General features: G+C 33.9%; 1 protein-coding gene across 12 annotated transcripts in view; it reads left to right on the forward strand.

The window, feature by feature from the left end:
- Window positions 1–16,800, forward strand: part of Magi2 (membrane associated guanylate kinase, WW and PDZ domain containing 2) — a 1,272,989-nt gene that overhangs the window by 36,296 nt on the left and 1,219,893 nt on the right. The gene's annotated exons all lie outside the window — the stretch shown is intronic.

The following is a 16,800-nucleotide window of genomic DNA, read 5'->3' on the forward strand; positions in this document are numbered from 1 at the left end:
CCCGCCCTTTTTTGTATTTTATTTAGAGACAGTGTCTCACTGAGTTGCTTTTATTGTAGAAAATTTAATCATACTTGAGTAAAGACAGAATCGAACAATGCACCTCTGGGTACCTATGACCCATATTCAACAACTATAAGGATTTTTCCAATTTGTTTTATTTGTGTTTACCTCCTTTATATTTTCTGAAGTATCTGGAGGAAGGTGTTCTGGGGATAGAGTCCAGGACCTTGTGCATTCTGTATGAGACTTCTACCGCTGAACCACTTCTCACCACATCATCTACTCCATTGTCCTCTTTCCAGAGTGCTTTAAAACTATTACCAGGCACAATATCATTTCCCCATACATATGCTGACACGTATCACTCATGTAAAAGTACATTTTTAACACAATCCTGTCATTATCACTTACGAACTTAGAATTAATTTCTTAATTTCAAATAACCTGTCCATAGTCACATTTCCCAGTTTATCTGAAAGATGTCTCATGAAAAATCTCTTCCTTTCTTTTTTTCTTAATTTGTTTCCTTTCTCCTTTCTCTTTCCCTTCTGCTCTCTTTCTTTCCTTCTTTACTACCATTCTTCCCTCCAAATCAGGACAGAGTCAAGTTAAAAATTGCATTTGCATATTGTGTTCCTGAAGTCTCTCACCTTCTACTATTTTAGAACAAATTATTATTACTGGTTTTATTTTACAGGGAAGGGCTGAGAGTCAGAAAACTTGGTTTCCACTCTTGGTGGTGCAACCAGTTGTTGAACAGGCTAGATTTAACAGGAGATAAGCAGACAGCAACTTATTTCTTTCTCATTGTCATTTCTTAAACAACAAGCTCCATGGAATATTATTTCCAGCTTCTAATTCTCTTCCTCATTTTCTAAGTAGTACTAAGTGTTAATGCATTGAGGCTTTATATTTTATTGTTATTGAATAGTCTAATCTAGTCAAATACCTAAGTTTATTTTCTCACTAAGTTTTAAAGTTTTTTACCTTCCTCTAACCCTTCCCCAACCTGAGCCAATTCACTGGGGAGTGGACCAGTAGATGTATTCTTGTTTGTTTTTTTTCTCTACCTTCTCTCTTTTACTTTTTTTTTAAACTTCACTTTAGTTATATACAACATCAGGATACCTGTAGGCATCAATCCAAAAGCATAGATTATAATTTGCTCTAATTTAGTCCCTGACATTTTCCCCCTCTTCTTCCTTTCCCCTGCTCTCCTCCCTCTACTGATCTTTCTGCAATTTATTTATAAATTTTAAAATTTGTGCACTGTGGATATATTTGATCTACATATTTACTATACTATGTTTGTGTAAGTACGTAGAAAAATTTGGTCAGATGTATTCTACTTTCTTCCCATTTCCTTTTCTCATCTCTCCTTCCTCTACCTCAATCCTTTTTATTCACTCTACTGATTTTTCCTCTATTTTGATGAGATTCTCATTCCTTTTTATCCCTTTCACTTTCTCCCTCCACACCTGCCCCTTATTTAGGATTAGTTTGTGCATATCAGAGGAAACAGTCGACCTTTGACTTGTGGGGACTGGTTTATTTCACTTAGCATGATAGTCTCCAGTTCTATCTATTTGCTGTCAAATGCCATAAAGCCATGTTTTATAAGGCTGAGTAATACTCTATTGGGTATTTATACCTTCTTATCCATTCATGTGTTGAAGGACACCTAGGTTGTTTTTGTTTTCATAGGCTGGGTATTGTAAATTGTGCTGCTATAAACATTGATGTGGTGGCATCTCTGGAGTATGCTGCTTTAAAATCTTTTGCACATATATTGAGAAGTGGGTTAACTGGATCACATGGTGGTTTCATTCCTTGAAAAATCTCCATATTCCTTTTCAGAGTGATTATACTAATTTGCAGTCCCACTAACAATGTATTAGTGTACCTTTTTTCCTGACATTCTCACTAACATTTATTATTATTTGTGTTCTTGATAATTGTCATCTGACTGAAGTGAGATGAAATCTCAGTGTAGTTTTGATTTTCATTTCACTGGTACTGACACCAAAACAGACATGAAGACCAATGGAATAAAATAGAAGATACTGAGACAAACCCACATAAATGCAGTTATCTAACATCAGATAAAGGTGCCAAAACCATACATTGGAGAAAAGATAGCCTTTTTAACAAATGATGCTGGGAAAACTAGAAATCCACATGTAAAAGAATGAAATTGGACCCCTCTCACCCTGCACAAAAGTTAACTCAATGTGGGTCAAACACTAAGGAATCATACCAGAAACAGCAATTGCTAGAAGGAAATGTAGTCTCAACACTCCAACTTGTTGGCACAGGAACTGATTTCCTTAACAAGACTATTAAAGTGTAAAAAATAAAAATTAAAAATCAATGAGTGGGATGGCATCAAATTAAAAAGCTTCTGCACAGCATAGGATACAAATAAAAACATGAAAAGGGAGTGTACAGAATGGGAGAAGATCTTTACTACCTGCTGCTAAGGTAGGGCATTAATATACAGAACATACAAAAATCTCAAAACGCTTCACACCAAATAAACAACAGAATCAATAAATGGGCAAAAGAACTAAAATCACACTTCTCAAATAAGGAAATACAAATGGTCAGCAAATATGAATGTTCAACATCTCTTTTATAGACCAGCTACTAGCTACTTCTTATGGCTCTTCCAGGTTCAGATCATTTAAGGAAGAAAACAAGAATACAATAGGCTTTGGTATATGGTGCTCTTTAATCTAGTGTGATGCTATCCTATGTTTAGGAGATCTAAATGTATGCTATTTTTCTCACAAAGCATTTTGTACCTTTCTCTGAGATTTTTCGCCATTGGAGCCTTCTGGCTATAGGTCACTAACTGGAAACTTGCAACTTCTTCTCAGCTCTTGTCTTCCCAGAAATACTTTCTGCTGAGACTCTCTTATCTTATAGAAAGAAATCTTAGGAGTAGTGACTTCAAACTCTCAAAATACCCTGTTTTCAGATACACAGTAGAGCAATAGGAAAACACATACATCCTTGCTAGATCCAACATTGGAAGTGAAGGCACTTCTCAATATAGTCTGGGTTCTAAATTCTGTTCCTCCACCCACCTCAATTAGAGGAATCCTTACAATTTTAGCCTCCCTCAATGCTAGAAAGCACACAATTAGCCTGGGTTAGAGAAGAAAGCTGTGTCTAAGGGCCAGGAGAGAAGAATGGTAGAGCATTCCAGAAACTCTCTAAATTTTCTCTAATTTTTTTTTTTACATTTCCTGAATTCATAGCCTAGGTTAGAGATGAATAATGAGCAAACTGGATTCATACTCTCTAAATCTATTGTTAGATATGTCACCCATTGTTTTCTGAATCTAGGACTTACAAAAAGGAAAGCACAATTAACATACTTGGGATCTTGGCCACATCATTTAAATTCAATGTATTGTTTTCTTTCTCAACTGTAAAATCCATTCAGATATAGGCCCTCTGCCAGACATTGAAGGGAAGTGAATGTAGTGTAGTCCCTGCCTTCAAGGAACTGATATTATACTAACAGAGTTACACCTACAAATAATCATGCTAATATAATTAGGTTAGCAATAGTAAAGAAAAGTAAACAGAATGAACCAAACCTGAGAATAGGCAAATGGGGAACAAAACAGGTTGTTTCCAAGTGTGGTGAGGATACTTTTTCTTTTGTGTTTATCGTAAATCTTACCCAGATAGCAAGTGCTCAAAAAATTTTATATATAAATATATGCCCAAAGAAATAAACATTAGGGATCTACTCACTTAGATAAGGCACTAAATATGACCCTAAATAGATAACATTCTATTTTCTGGAATCTTTTTTAAATGAATGCATCCATTTGCAAAACGGCCAGCCAACCTTCAACCTACCACCTTTCATTATATATGAGAATGAGACTAAGGCCAACAAAATAATCACACTATACACTCTGACACTGACCGGGCTGTCTACCTATCTGAACAACAACAACGACAAAAAGTAGAATTTGCTAGTTCTTTTCTTTGTACCACACTTTGATAGAGATCAGCCCTTCACTAAAGGACAAAAGGAAGTTTCTTGAGAAAATAAAGGAGATGTGAAAGGAAGAAGAATTTGAGAAATCAACATCAAGTACAACAAAAACCAGCTTTTCCATGATGCCATGATGTTTACTGAACATCAGCACACATTGTGGATTGTTCCTTTATTTGAAAGTCACCATTGAGAGCTCTAATGTCCTTACAGACCAGGTCATTGTTTATTTGAAATTTATGCAATAAATTAGATAATTCAAGGCAGTGTAGCTATCCAGCGCCTATAAAAGCCTTTGCCAGCTCTTAGAGGAATGAAAGTCATTTTGTGCTCTTATGTCCTGGGAATTGTATACATTCTGTCGTTAAGTATTCTCATGTGAGATTTTTATCTACTCAATGATCTGTGAGGTTTCCTTAATTTGAGACTGCATCTTTTATAGCCTTTGTATCACTGGTGGAAAACATCAAAGATCAATAAATTGAATGAATAGATGGATTAATAAGGGCCTGTTGGTTGGTAAAGAGTCTGAACTATTGAAGAGATTGGGTGTTGGAGGGGAAAATGTTCAACGTGAAAAATGCTGCCAAAGAGATGTTGGCTTAGGAACAGTGGGAGCAGGTAGGAAGAGATTTCTCCAAATACATGAAAAAGGAAAAGAAATAAAGAAGAAGCAGGGTAATCTCGTATACCAGCAACACTTTGAGGGAGCACAAAAGAAGATTGAACTGGCTCAAAGGTCTTGGTCCTGAGCCAATCCACACTAAGGGTTTCTCATTACATGTACTTCTGAGGGGCAATTAAAAGAGCCTTTGGTCACCAGCAGTTAGCTCAGCTGTTGAAGGAGGTGTTTGTGCTACAAGCTGAACTTGGCCCTGTGGAGTTGCTGTGTTCACTGTAATATTTTTGGTAGGTGAAAAAGGCTCAGATGAAATCAGCAAAGGTCTCTGATTCAAAGGGCTTCTTAGCTTAGCTATTAAGCATCCTATCACCTTTATATGAGTACACAGGAATTTTCAATCATATTTCAATAGGAGAAATACAGAAAAATCTCTGCCTTTGTCTAGAGGACAGATGGAAACTAGGAATTACTTGGGAGTTAGATTTATTTTTCTGAGGTTGTACTTTATTGGCCTGGTAGGATCTAAGATGCATACAACATCCAACATCCAAGCTGTCTAGAACATTCCTTTGAAATATAGGCTTAACTTTTCTCATCCATATTTGTTCTTTAAATGAGAGTTCCAGTTGTTCAATAATAAAATTGCCTTGTATTCTAAGTTGTGTCATGACCATTGGCAATAAGCAGGATTGTGTTTTTCTTCCAACTGGTATTTCAGAAAGAAAACCAATAGACTGCACACTGCATGCTGAAATTCTTTCATTACAGATTCACCCATTGGTAGTGTATTTCCTTTCTCAGTAAGCATCTCATAAAATGAAAACATGCTCTAAGGTAGCAGTGACAGAAGCTTTACTCCTAGCTACCTTGTAAGAACTATAATCCAGAAGGGTAAGACTGGGTAGGTGTCATCCAGCCCATAACATCATAACATTTCAGATTCTCCCAGGGCTGCAGACATCACTGAATCCAGTGCCTTTCATCCACAGATGGAAAAACTAAGAGCTGGGTGGGAAAGTTGTGTGCATATAGTTAAATATTTTGGTTACAGAACCAAAAACTAGGGCTGTGTCTCCTTACTCTCAATATAGCCTTTTCCTCTAGGTGACAAAGAGAAAATACTAAGGGAAGAAATATAGATCCAAAGAGGAAGAAAAACCTCAGAGAGGAAGTTCTATACAATAAGTTTGTGCATCTACTATGATACCTGGGGTAACCTCATGTGGGGACTTAGCCATGCCACAAAGAGAACTACCAACACACCCTCTCAAACATAGCCTTGGGTTTCAGTAGCACCAGGAAAATAATCCAGATTTTACACCTAGTGATAGCACTTTTAGTTCTGTTGAAGAAAAGAAGAATATTGGCTGGATGTGTTGGTTCATGCCTGTAATCCCAGGAATTTGGGAAGCTGAGACAGGAGGATCGGGTATTTAAAGTCAGCCTCAGCAATGGCGAGGTGCTAAGCAACTCAGTGAGACCCTGTCTCTAATAAAATACAAAAATTGGGCTGAGAATGTGGCTCAGTGGTTGAGTACCTCTGAGTTCAATCCCTGGTACCCCACCTCCACAAAAAAGAAGAAAGAAAAGTATATATGCACGTTTTCTCCACCTGTCTCTCCTACTTACATTTCTCATATATATGCTCTTTATATATTTCTCATTTTAAATTCTTATAAAAATGCATCTCACTGAAATACTTACAATAAGATTCTTGGAAATATTACTATACAACATCACCTCAGGGTACTGTTTTCACTCCATTGAGTGAAAAATGGTGATCAAAAGATTATACTGTCTTATGGCTGTTAGAATTACAGTAAGGTAAGGAAAAATACAGAGCTAACATAAGTAGGTTTATTTTCTAAGAAGAATTTACCAGTCATGCAGATCTGTAACTTTGGAAATAAATATCTACTTTCTAGAATGAAAGATACATTGAGTGATCTTTTTATCTTTTTATAAATGCTGATACTTAATTTTAATTTCAAGTGATCTTGATTAATTGAAAAATTCCATAAACAAATGTCATCAATTTTTCCTTTCAAGTTAATTAATATTTATGCACTGTAAAATTTCAGTTAAGAGCTGAAAATGACAATGGAATGAAAGGCTTCAATCATGATTCTGTGGTTTTTTTTCCTACTTACTTTCTTAGTGAAAAAAGAGATTATATTAGTTTCCTCATGCTTCTGTAACAAATTGCCACAAACTTAGAGTTATAAAAAAGCCAAATGTATCATCTTCCAATTCTGTAAGTCAGAAACCCAACATGTGTCTTACTGTACTAAAATCAAGGTATTGTCATCACTGTGTTACTTTATGAAAGTTCTAGAAGAGAATCCATTTTCTTGTCTTCTCTTTCATGGACTTTCCTTGGCACATCCCAACATAATCAAAGCTAACAAGGTCATGCCTTGTCCACAGCCATCTTTCTGATTCCTCTTCTGATTTCACTTTCATTTTTAAGAACTCCGTTTGTCAAACTTGTATTTCCAAGGGTTTTCTCCCTATCTTGAGGTCAACTGATGAGCAACCTTTGCTGTGTAGATTAGATGAAGACGTTTTGGGAGCCATTATTCTGCTTGCCCCAGAGCTCAAAAAGGTTGAGGAGGAAAGCTGTTACTGCCTCTCCATAGCAAGTGGCTGAGTATAACATTGTGTCTCTGCCGAGAACTTGGAGCTGAGCTGTGTGTGATTAGTGGGTCCAACGCAGTATTTCCCAAGTGCGTAGAGTGAGGCCCAGATCTTTCCCCTCATCTCACTATAGTCAAGGATGCTCAGCAGCTAAATCTGTGGTGAGTATATCAACATATTAACTACTAATTATTATTAGCAGTTAATTTGGTTACATATTATTACTACTAATAATTACTACATATAATTACTACTAGTAATACAACATATTAACTACTAATTATTTAGCTTAGCCCATCATAATGAACCTTAATGGACTTAAGTAGTAGACACTATTATATTCGGGTAAAAAATATTGAAAAAAACTGAAAAGATAACAAAATTCAAAATATAGTTTATAGGCCTTATCTTTGTCATGCATTCAGAACTTTTACCTTTGTCAATTGGTAAATTAGTTAATTTGGAAAGTAATTTTTTTCACAAAATTAATATATTGATGCAAGACCTTTAAATATATAAATGAGAAATAAACCTATTGTAGGGTACAGGAATATTGCTAAGTATCTCTTTTTGTCCTTATGGAAAAGTTGTCAATTAATTGATTCTTTTAGGCAGGTTATCATAACATATTGAAATTAGTCATGCCATCTCTAAAGCAGGTGGTTCTTCTCCTTGGCACCCCTGCTGTTTTTATATGTTCACCCAAGTCATTCTTTGCTCATGAGAGAACATTCCTTGGCAGTGAAACACCAAGTGTCATCACAATAATTTTGTCAATTAAACATCCACAACATACATCTAATGTGAAAGACAATGTTCAGTGAATAAAATATGCTATATCTCCTTATTTCTCTACTTTCTTTCCACTCCTTCATTATCCCTGGCCTTCAAAATCTAGCTTGCATTAAAAGATAATTAGAATTCAAATTTTGAAGATCACAATGCCTATAATTTAACATTATCAGATTTCTGCTTTCATTATGTGTCAATACATTCTAATTTAAATGAACACTGAAGTTGATTAAATTAGTAGAAAATGTTTGGGAAAACTGAAAAATCTTAAAATATTAACTGCACATAATGATCATTGCTTAGAGCTATTAATATTATCACTATTACTGACTTCATTGTCAGCTTTTAAAAAGATTAACAATCTCCCAAATTCCTATATGCATTCTTTGTAAACATTTCTTTAGTTGTGTATGGACACAATATTTTTATTTGTTTGTTTTTATATGGTGCTGAAGATTGAACCCAGTGCCTCACATGTGCAAGGCAGACATTCTACCACTGAGCTACAACCCCTGCCCCTCCTATATGCATTTTTAATTACTTCTCCATTTATTCTTTTGGAATTGTGATTTCTGTTCTGCTCACCAGATATTAAAAGTGAAAGTGTGTTTTTACATGTGACTCTAATTTATATCAAACATTTAAAATTGGTATCAGTGAATTGACTGAGGACATATAGGGAAAGAATAAAGCCTGTAAGCTTCAAACTCTGCTTTGCTATCTCAAGGTAAAGACAAAAGTGATCTTGTACTCTGGCTATTCCAAACCATATTGGAATAATGGGCAAGATCTGTTATGACATATAACCCTTTTTACACTTGCCTTAAGATGTTACCCATTGTGAGAGTGTTTTTCTTAAATCTTGTTAAATTCATACTGAAATAGCCCACTTTATTCATTTCCCCAAGTTCATGTATGTACAGCAACTTTTTGTTTAATAGCATTTAAGTTCTCATATATGGAGTATTTGTGATAGCAATCACTTCAATATAATGAGAAAAGAAAGGAAAAGTAAAAAAGAGAAAAGAAAAAATAAGGTTAAATCAACAGAAGATATTTTGATTACTGACAATGTCAGAGATTACTTTTTTATCTTTGGCACCCTTAGTAAGTTCCCAGTTGCATTGTTATGAAGGAATACTTGTTATAATTTTGTTCTATCTGATGAATGTCATTTTTCCTCATATTGAAACAATAATCCCTAGTACTTTTGAATTTTCTTTTTTCCTATTTTGTCCTGTTGCATTTCTAACTCATGGAATTACTATTTGTGCTAGGTAAACTTTCAAACAACCTACTCTAGAAATTCTTTGCAAATTTTGATTTCAATGATTTCTGTTTAGTATTTTGTTCTCTGTTTCAGTGATGTATGTTGTGACATATTTCTTCTTAAAATATAATTATTAGGCCATGTTCAAAATGGAATAAATTATAGCTTTTTCTGATTTGTAGCAATCATAATGGTTTTATTTTCCTTAGAAGATAAACTATGAAAGAAATCGAGATAGAATGCATGAATAACTTCTCTTGTTCTAATTTTAACAGAATGCAAAACATTTTGTAGTAGCAAAATTTTACTGTAGTAAAATCAAGGTTTCCAGGTTAGGCTATTTCTATTCATAGCATTTTTAAAATGGGACATAACATTAGCTATCTCAGAGAGGCTATGCCAATGTGAGTAATTTACATGGGAAAAACTTAAAAAGCTTAATTGTGTGAGGAATTTTTAAGTACTAAATGTTAGTGTGGCAATAGGAATTTAGAGGCACAATAATATAAGAACATACAAAATTAGAAAAAACATTTCATATGTAAAGTAGAAATAGGAATCTAAAGTTGCAGGTATTTGCATGTAATTGTTTTAAAAATAACTCAGAGTATATTGTCTTTACAAAAATTCTGGATTTTAGAACTATTTGAACTTCCCATATTTAAAACACATGTACAGTTACATTGTCAGGTTTTTTGTTTTCAGAATTTGCTTTTCCTACCAAAATTGAATTCTAATTGAAGAAGACTTGACCAAAATATCCATAAAATATAAACTCATATAAGTGTTCATCAATCCAACCTCATATACAAAAAAGAAATCTGAACACAGAAATGTGAAGTGACTTGTTTATACTCATATAAATGTACACATAAATATACCATGAACAAGTTCATGAGTTCCTAGTTAATTTATGTTCCAGAGTTAACTCTGGTTTTTACATCAGATTCTTTTGTATATTGAAATTCTTCTAAATGGTATAAATGAAAATATTCTCATTGGGGCCTATAGACTGATTAAGGCTATGCACTGAGATAATATAAATTTCACATTGTGCAAGGGTCACTTGACTGATCTGGAAGAATAGCCATGTGGAGTTTTTATTTAACACATCAGTTCATATTCTAGTTCTATTCCAAGATTTATCTTTATAGCCAGTCATCACTTCTAAATTGTCATGGCATGAGTATCAGGTCAATATTTGATAAATGTAAAATTCATCATTGTGAAGCAATATTGTTTCATTGTTATTATATTTCATAAAACATAGAAAACTTTATACCCTATCTGTTAGGGTCTGTAAACAAGTCAAGATGGCGCCTGGCATTTACTTTGTGAAGTAACGCCAGCGAGCCATTAAGTATGGAGAGTCCTTATTGGTTGACTGCTGTATCTAGTTTATGTTAATTAAGATAAGCTGTGTGTAATGGACATATACCCCTCTGGTCCTACAATAAACGGCTCCCACTCCTGCTGTATCAATGTACACAAGTTGCTCGTCACCCCCTGGTTATTTTGCTGCAGCCGGACTGCGGCACCTATCTTTTTAGTAAAATATGTATGTTGGACACATATTTGCCTTTTTTCCCTAACAATTTATTTTTTTAAGCTAAGAAGCAAAACTGTCTCAAAATAATTGGTGCCACTGTGCTATGAGGGAGAAATATATGAATAATTAAGGGCCATAGACATATTAGAAAGTTGTTATTAGCATTTTATTTTCTACTTTCTTTTAATGTACCATGATGCCCCACACGTTAAACCTACTTTATTCTCACAAATTGAATTAATGACTGATTTGAATTTTAACTTCTCTTTAACTTTCCCTTAAGAAATGTTTTATGGAAAAGGCTGGATAATATTTATTTCTCTTTTCCTCATGGATCTTCACAAATATAGGCAAATAAATGGCTACTGAATGAGGTAGATGAGTCAAAGACAAGTATAAGAGGTCCTCGTATAATTCAAAAGCAAAAAATTGAAACCCTGAAAAATGGAGAATTATGTTGCCTTTTTACAGGAAATTATTATCTATGAGTCACAGAAACTATTGATTAAAATTCTCATAGTTTCTGGGCTCAGATACCCAACCTATGAAGAAATTTAAATATGGCTGGCAGTTCCAACTCAGTCAATTTTCATTCATTAACTGATGGACAAGGATTACCCAGAAAGCACTGGGCCTATTTTCAATAACTCTAGGTGTTCAAAAGTTGGAGAAGAACTGCATTCTAGTAATCTTTCACCTTCTGCATTCAGCTACATATTTTTACTGAAATCATTCAGAAAATAACACCTTTCAAACATTATAAACCTTCAGATATTTAAAATTACTTAAAATGTTTTCAGACCTCTTATTATTCTGGCTGAAATATCTTATAATACTTTGTTACTATTTTTACTTTCTTATTTATACATCGATTTTATTCAAAACAATTGATAGATATTTATGGATTCCAATTATAATATAAATAAAATTATCAATTCAGAAAATTTCCTTAAAAATATACTATTTGAATAGAATTTACAGTGCAAATTCTAAGGTCACTAAATTGCTAGGACTCAATAAATTATTATGTAAAATCATTCAATGATTATATATAATCAAATACCTAGGACCCAGGGAAAATATCTTCAAACAACATGATTTGTTGCCTAGAATTATTCATATCTTGTTATAAATTGCAAAGGGCTCCTTTTTTTTTTGGTGTGTGTGTGTGTGTGTGTGTGTGTGTGTGTGTGTGTGTGAGAGAGAGAGAGAGAGAGAGAGAGAGAGAGAGAGAGAGAGAGAGATTGATTACAAGGTCATTCTTGCCCTAGAGTGGAGCCCCCTAGAGGTTAATGTCATTATGTCATTATCAGTGGGAGGGATATTTTGGGATCTCAAAAAAAAAAATATTAGATCAGTTAATCATCAAGAAAAAGATAGTTTCTTTGACCCAGTTTACTTAAGTGATTTATATGGAACTTGAACGTTTAGTGTCTAAAATTACCCCTGATATTGAATCTGTTTTTTAATTTGCTTCAGGTCCCATGAAACTCATTTAAGGTCAGGACTTCCATTGACTTAAGGCCTAGGTACAATATTCATCGCTATCACAGATATCACAGGGAGTGTATCATGGCGCTTGGGACATGAAGAAAAATGTATAAAGAAACAGAAATCAGTGGTGTTAGGGGGTTATTTGAATTTTCATTCCAAAAGGGGCAATGTCTACTAATAAGTGTTAATACAGATTGTTACATTTTTTCTGAATGTGTAAGCTATGGAATTTGGTCAATGCTATATGAATATTCTATTCTTCTTTTCTTATCAACTTAAAATCCTGAGAATAAAAGTTAAATTTTGACATACTGAGGAGGAAGAACAGGTTTCCTGATCTACTTCATGAATGATTAACATTTTATGCAGGTAAATTCCCCTGGCCTCCATGAAGCTAACCCTTAACATTTGCATGGCCTGGGACAAAAGTACAAATGGATGCTATAAGTCTAAAATAATTAAAAAATTTAAACCAAGCTAATAATTTGTGAAATTATATGTGATCTGTTCCTATCTTAACAAACACATCCTTGTAACCACTAGGGAAATCTGTTCAAATTTAGAATTTTTTGATGCCTTACAGGTAGTTTCCTATAGGATTCAGACCACTAGTGTTGACTCATGAACTGTTTCTTTAACCTATCACCATGAGGAAACTTGCATGCATCTGAGGTGATACATAAGTCAATTACCCTGATCTGATCATTACACATTGCATATAAATGCCACATTCTACCCCACAAATGAATCCAACCACTATGTATCAGCTAAACATTTCAAAAATATTTTTTAAATTCTTTGGATAAGTTCAAGCCTATTTAATTGTCATCTTCTTTACCACTTATCTTGATCAAACCTTCCTGTAAATGAAAAGAAGTATTCAACTATATAAGCATCTATCATTGCTGGAAAAACTGAGAATGAACCTCATAGTTGTATCTTTGTAATATGTCATTTTTCCAGCTGTTGGGTCATAGAGTGAGGCCATCAGACAGGTTAGAAGCAGATGGCTGTAATCAGTCCTTTTTAGTAAACATTAACATCATCAGCCCTATGAACAGGAGAGTTAGGAGAACTTTTATCATTACGCTTGTTGGTCCTTTAAAGTACCTCTGGCGTCTTGTCACCAAATGCCATCAGATGCCAAAGTGCTGCAGGTTTCCACATTTAATGCTGTGGCTTTCATCTGCATAAACTGATCTCCATACACTGCTCCATGTCATTGCAGTGGCTCATGTTTTAAATCATAGAGTCATCTGTGTCAGATGTAATGTTGACTTATAAGATCTACTTTGTACTCCGTTTACATTTTGAAAATATCCTTTCTTCAAAGTCTTAATAGTCATTTCTAAATTGGCTAGATTAAATGGAAGATGACTTCTGTGTGTGCTTGGGAAGTAGAACATGAATTTAGATTTTGAAATTTTCATTTTTGGCAAGCGCACTGCAGGATGTGGCCTAGTTTCAAAATGTTTATTTGAAACAAAAATTTAACTGGAATTGAATACTGTGCTTTCTGGAAAGTGTTCATAAAATTTTGACTGGGGTTATTTTTTGCCCCTAAAATATGTATTTCCACACAACATCGAAAATTATTTTTAATAATTTTAAAGGAATTACCACTGAGTTATTATTTTTAAAATAGAAAGCAAGCAAGGTTTTCTTCCAGGTGTCAACATTTCAACTGTATTTTATGTACTATGTATGAAAATTTTATATAAGTCAGAATGCTAATAGTTGACATGTCAATTCATTAACTATTAATAAAACATGCACTAAATCTCACTTTTTATATATGACAAATAAATTTGTATAAAGGAAAATGGTAACATTATAAGCAAGGAATACATAAAAATATTTGGAGGCCACTCTTTACATTTATTTTATTGGAGAAATACTATTTAAAATTTCCCCAAGTTTTTCTTATGCATTGACTAAAAATAACAACAAAACAACTGTAAAATTTTCAAGTGCACACCATGTTCACATGAGTGTGTATATGTGTGTGTGGGGGGGTACTTTTTAAGAAATGTACTTTGTACAGGGCATAGTGGTGCATGCATGTAAACCCAGCAAGTAAGGAGACTAAGGCAGGAGGATTGCAAGTTTGAGACCAGCCTCAGCCACTAGTAAGACCTTGTCTCAAAATAAAAAGATTTTCTTCACTATCATTTATATATCATAGTAACTCAATAGACATTGAAAATATCTTTAAAGAAAATAATGGGAACAAAAAAGAGTAGGTAATTTTCCAATGAAATTCTGTGTTCATAAAAGAACACTAGACTAAGGGAGAGAGACAAGATTCTGGTACTAGTTTTGCCACTGTACGATGGCTATTGATGTTAACAAGCCATTTCACCCTCTCTGACATTCAATTTCCACATTTATACAATGCAGAAAGTAATGTCCTTTCACTCACTTGGTGTGAATAAATTGGTTATTGTGTAAGCTATTTTCTTCATAGTAATTTTTAAACTATACCTATATGAAATAAAAGTTTTCTGCCTGTCTCTGAGCCTCAATTTTCAATAAAAAAATGGGAAGGTTAGAACAGATGATATCATTTCTAAAGTTTCTGTAATCTTGTGGTTAGTATAGTAAATGCAGCTTTATAAAAACTTATAAATTCATTACAACTAATTTAATTATTTCTTTAAAATGTAACCTTGGATTTTGAAGATTTTATTTTTCTAGTTATTTTCATAGAACTGTAGAGCTTAGAAAGAATTTAAAAAGTGGTACTATGGTTTGGATCTGTGATGTCCCTTAGGAGCCTTGTGAAAATGGTTTGTTCCCAGCTTGGTCCCACTATTAAGAAATGGTAGACATTTTTAAAAGGTTGGGCCCAGTAGAAAATTTTAAGCCCTGGAAAAGAATTTGTGGCACAATCAGTCACTTGCTCTCTCTCAGCTTTCTTGTGACCTGAGAAGAGCATCTATCTTTACCCTGCACTCCCTACCATGATGTGCTGTCTTATAATAGATCCAAAGACAGTGGGGCCAACCATGAACTGAAATGTCTGCAAATGTGAACCAACATAAACCTGTTCTCTTTTTAAGTTGATTATCTCAAGTATTTTGTCACAGTAACAAAAAGCTTACCAGTACATGTAACCTACTTAACTTCTAGGATAGCTAAAAATGTTTCAGAATTCTATACAATCCTATTTTAGGAAATATTGAAACAGCTGGTCATAACATTCATATTATTTGAAACTATGAATATAATTTTATCCATAATCTGGAACTTCCATGCAAAATATAACTTCATTCTTTATTTTTGAGATTATTTAGCAAAACTGAAGCATATCATAATTGAGTATAGCTAAGCCACTTTTTAGAGTTTTTGTCTTTGTACTAAGAAAAGCTATTTCCTATTTCTTTTCTCATTTTTTTAACTTTCAGGGACGTATCATTCATCATTTTGCAGGCCCAACCTGATCTGTAAACATATAGTAATAAGTTTATGTTATTGTTTCTACATAGGTCATGTTTTTTTTAAAAAAACAACTTGGCATTTTTCAGATGGAATATCTATGTAGTAATAATTCATGTGTTTGTTTATACTCATCATTTTGGAGTTTTGTGTTATTATTTGTGCTCTGTCTCAGCTGAGGCTTTTATTCCAAAAGCTAGCCTGGCACCTAACCAACTTCAAAAGATTGAGGGCATGTGTCTTTTTTCCAACTTAATTAAAAGTCAACAAATAACAGGCAATATGGCATAGTTATAATTTGTTAAAAATGACAGCTGAGAATAAGCCCACATTCTTTGTCATTCTTAAAATGCGGACATCCTATGCCCTTCCAGAAAAGGGATTTTGTCAAAATTGGAGAAGTAACATATCCTTCAAGTTATTCCTTCAGTGAATTTTACTGTAACACTACGTAGGTAATCCAAGTGCTATTAAAGCCATATGCTTAAGAACTGATTTATGTAGATATTAACCATGGGCCATGGTTCAAATGGAAAACAAGGCGTGTGGCATGTGTATAAAAAAAAACAAGATTGTCTGTCGTTGTGTTCTCAGTGATAGACATTGTCTACATCTGATAGGGCATGACAACTTTATTTTTTATTTGTTAGTAATGAACATAAAATTCTTTTAAATTTCCTGCTTTGGTATTATAAAATTATATTTTGGTGATCATAGGTATTCAACATAGGATCATGTGATTTATGCAAATTATGTGAAATATAATCAAAACACCCATGCCTGATGTGGGGCATCTCCATGATCACAATCAAAGCCTGGCCTCTTGAGGTGCACTTCATACCACACTGAACATATTCACTGTAATGAGTACATGAATGTCCAAAAAAACTGATCAGTTGGGGACATAGTTCAGTGCTAGAGCAATTGCCTGGCATTCAAGTGGCTCTGGGTTTGATCCCTAGTACTCAGAAAAAGAA

The sequence above is a fragment of the Ictidomys tridecemlineatus genome, chromosome 2 (assembly GCF_052094955.1).
Source record: "Ictidomys tridecemlineatus isolate mIctTri1 chromosome 2, mIctTri1.hap1, whole genome shotgun sequence".
Taxonomy (NCBI): Eukaryota; Metazoa; Chordata; class Mammalia; order Rodentia; family Sciuridae; genus Ictidomys; species Ictidomys tridecemlineatus.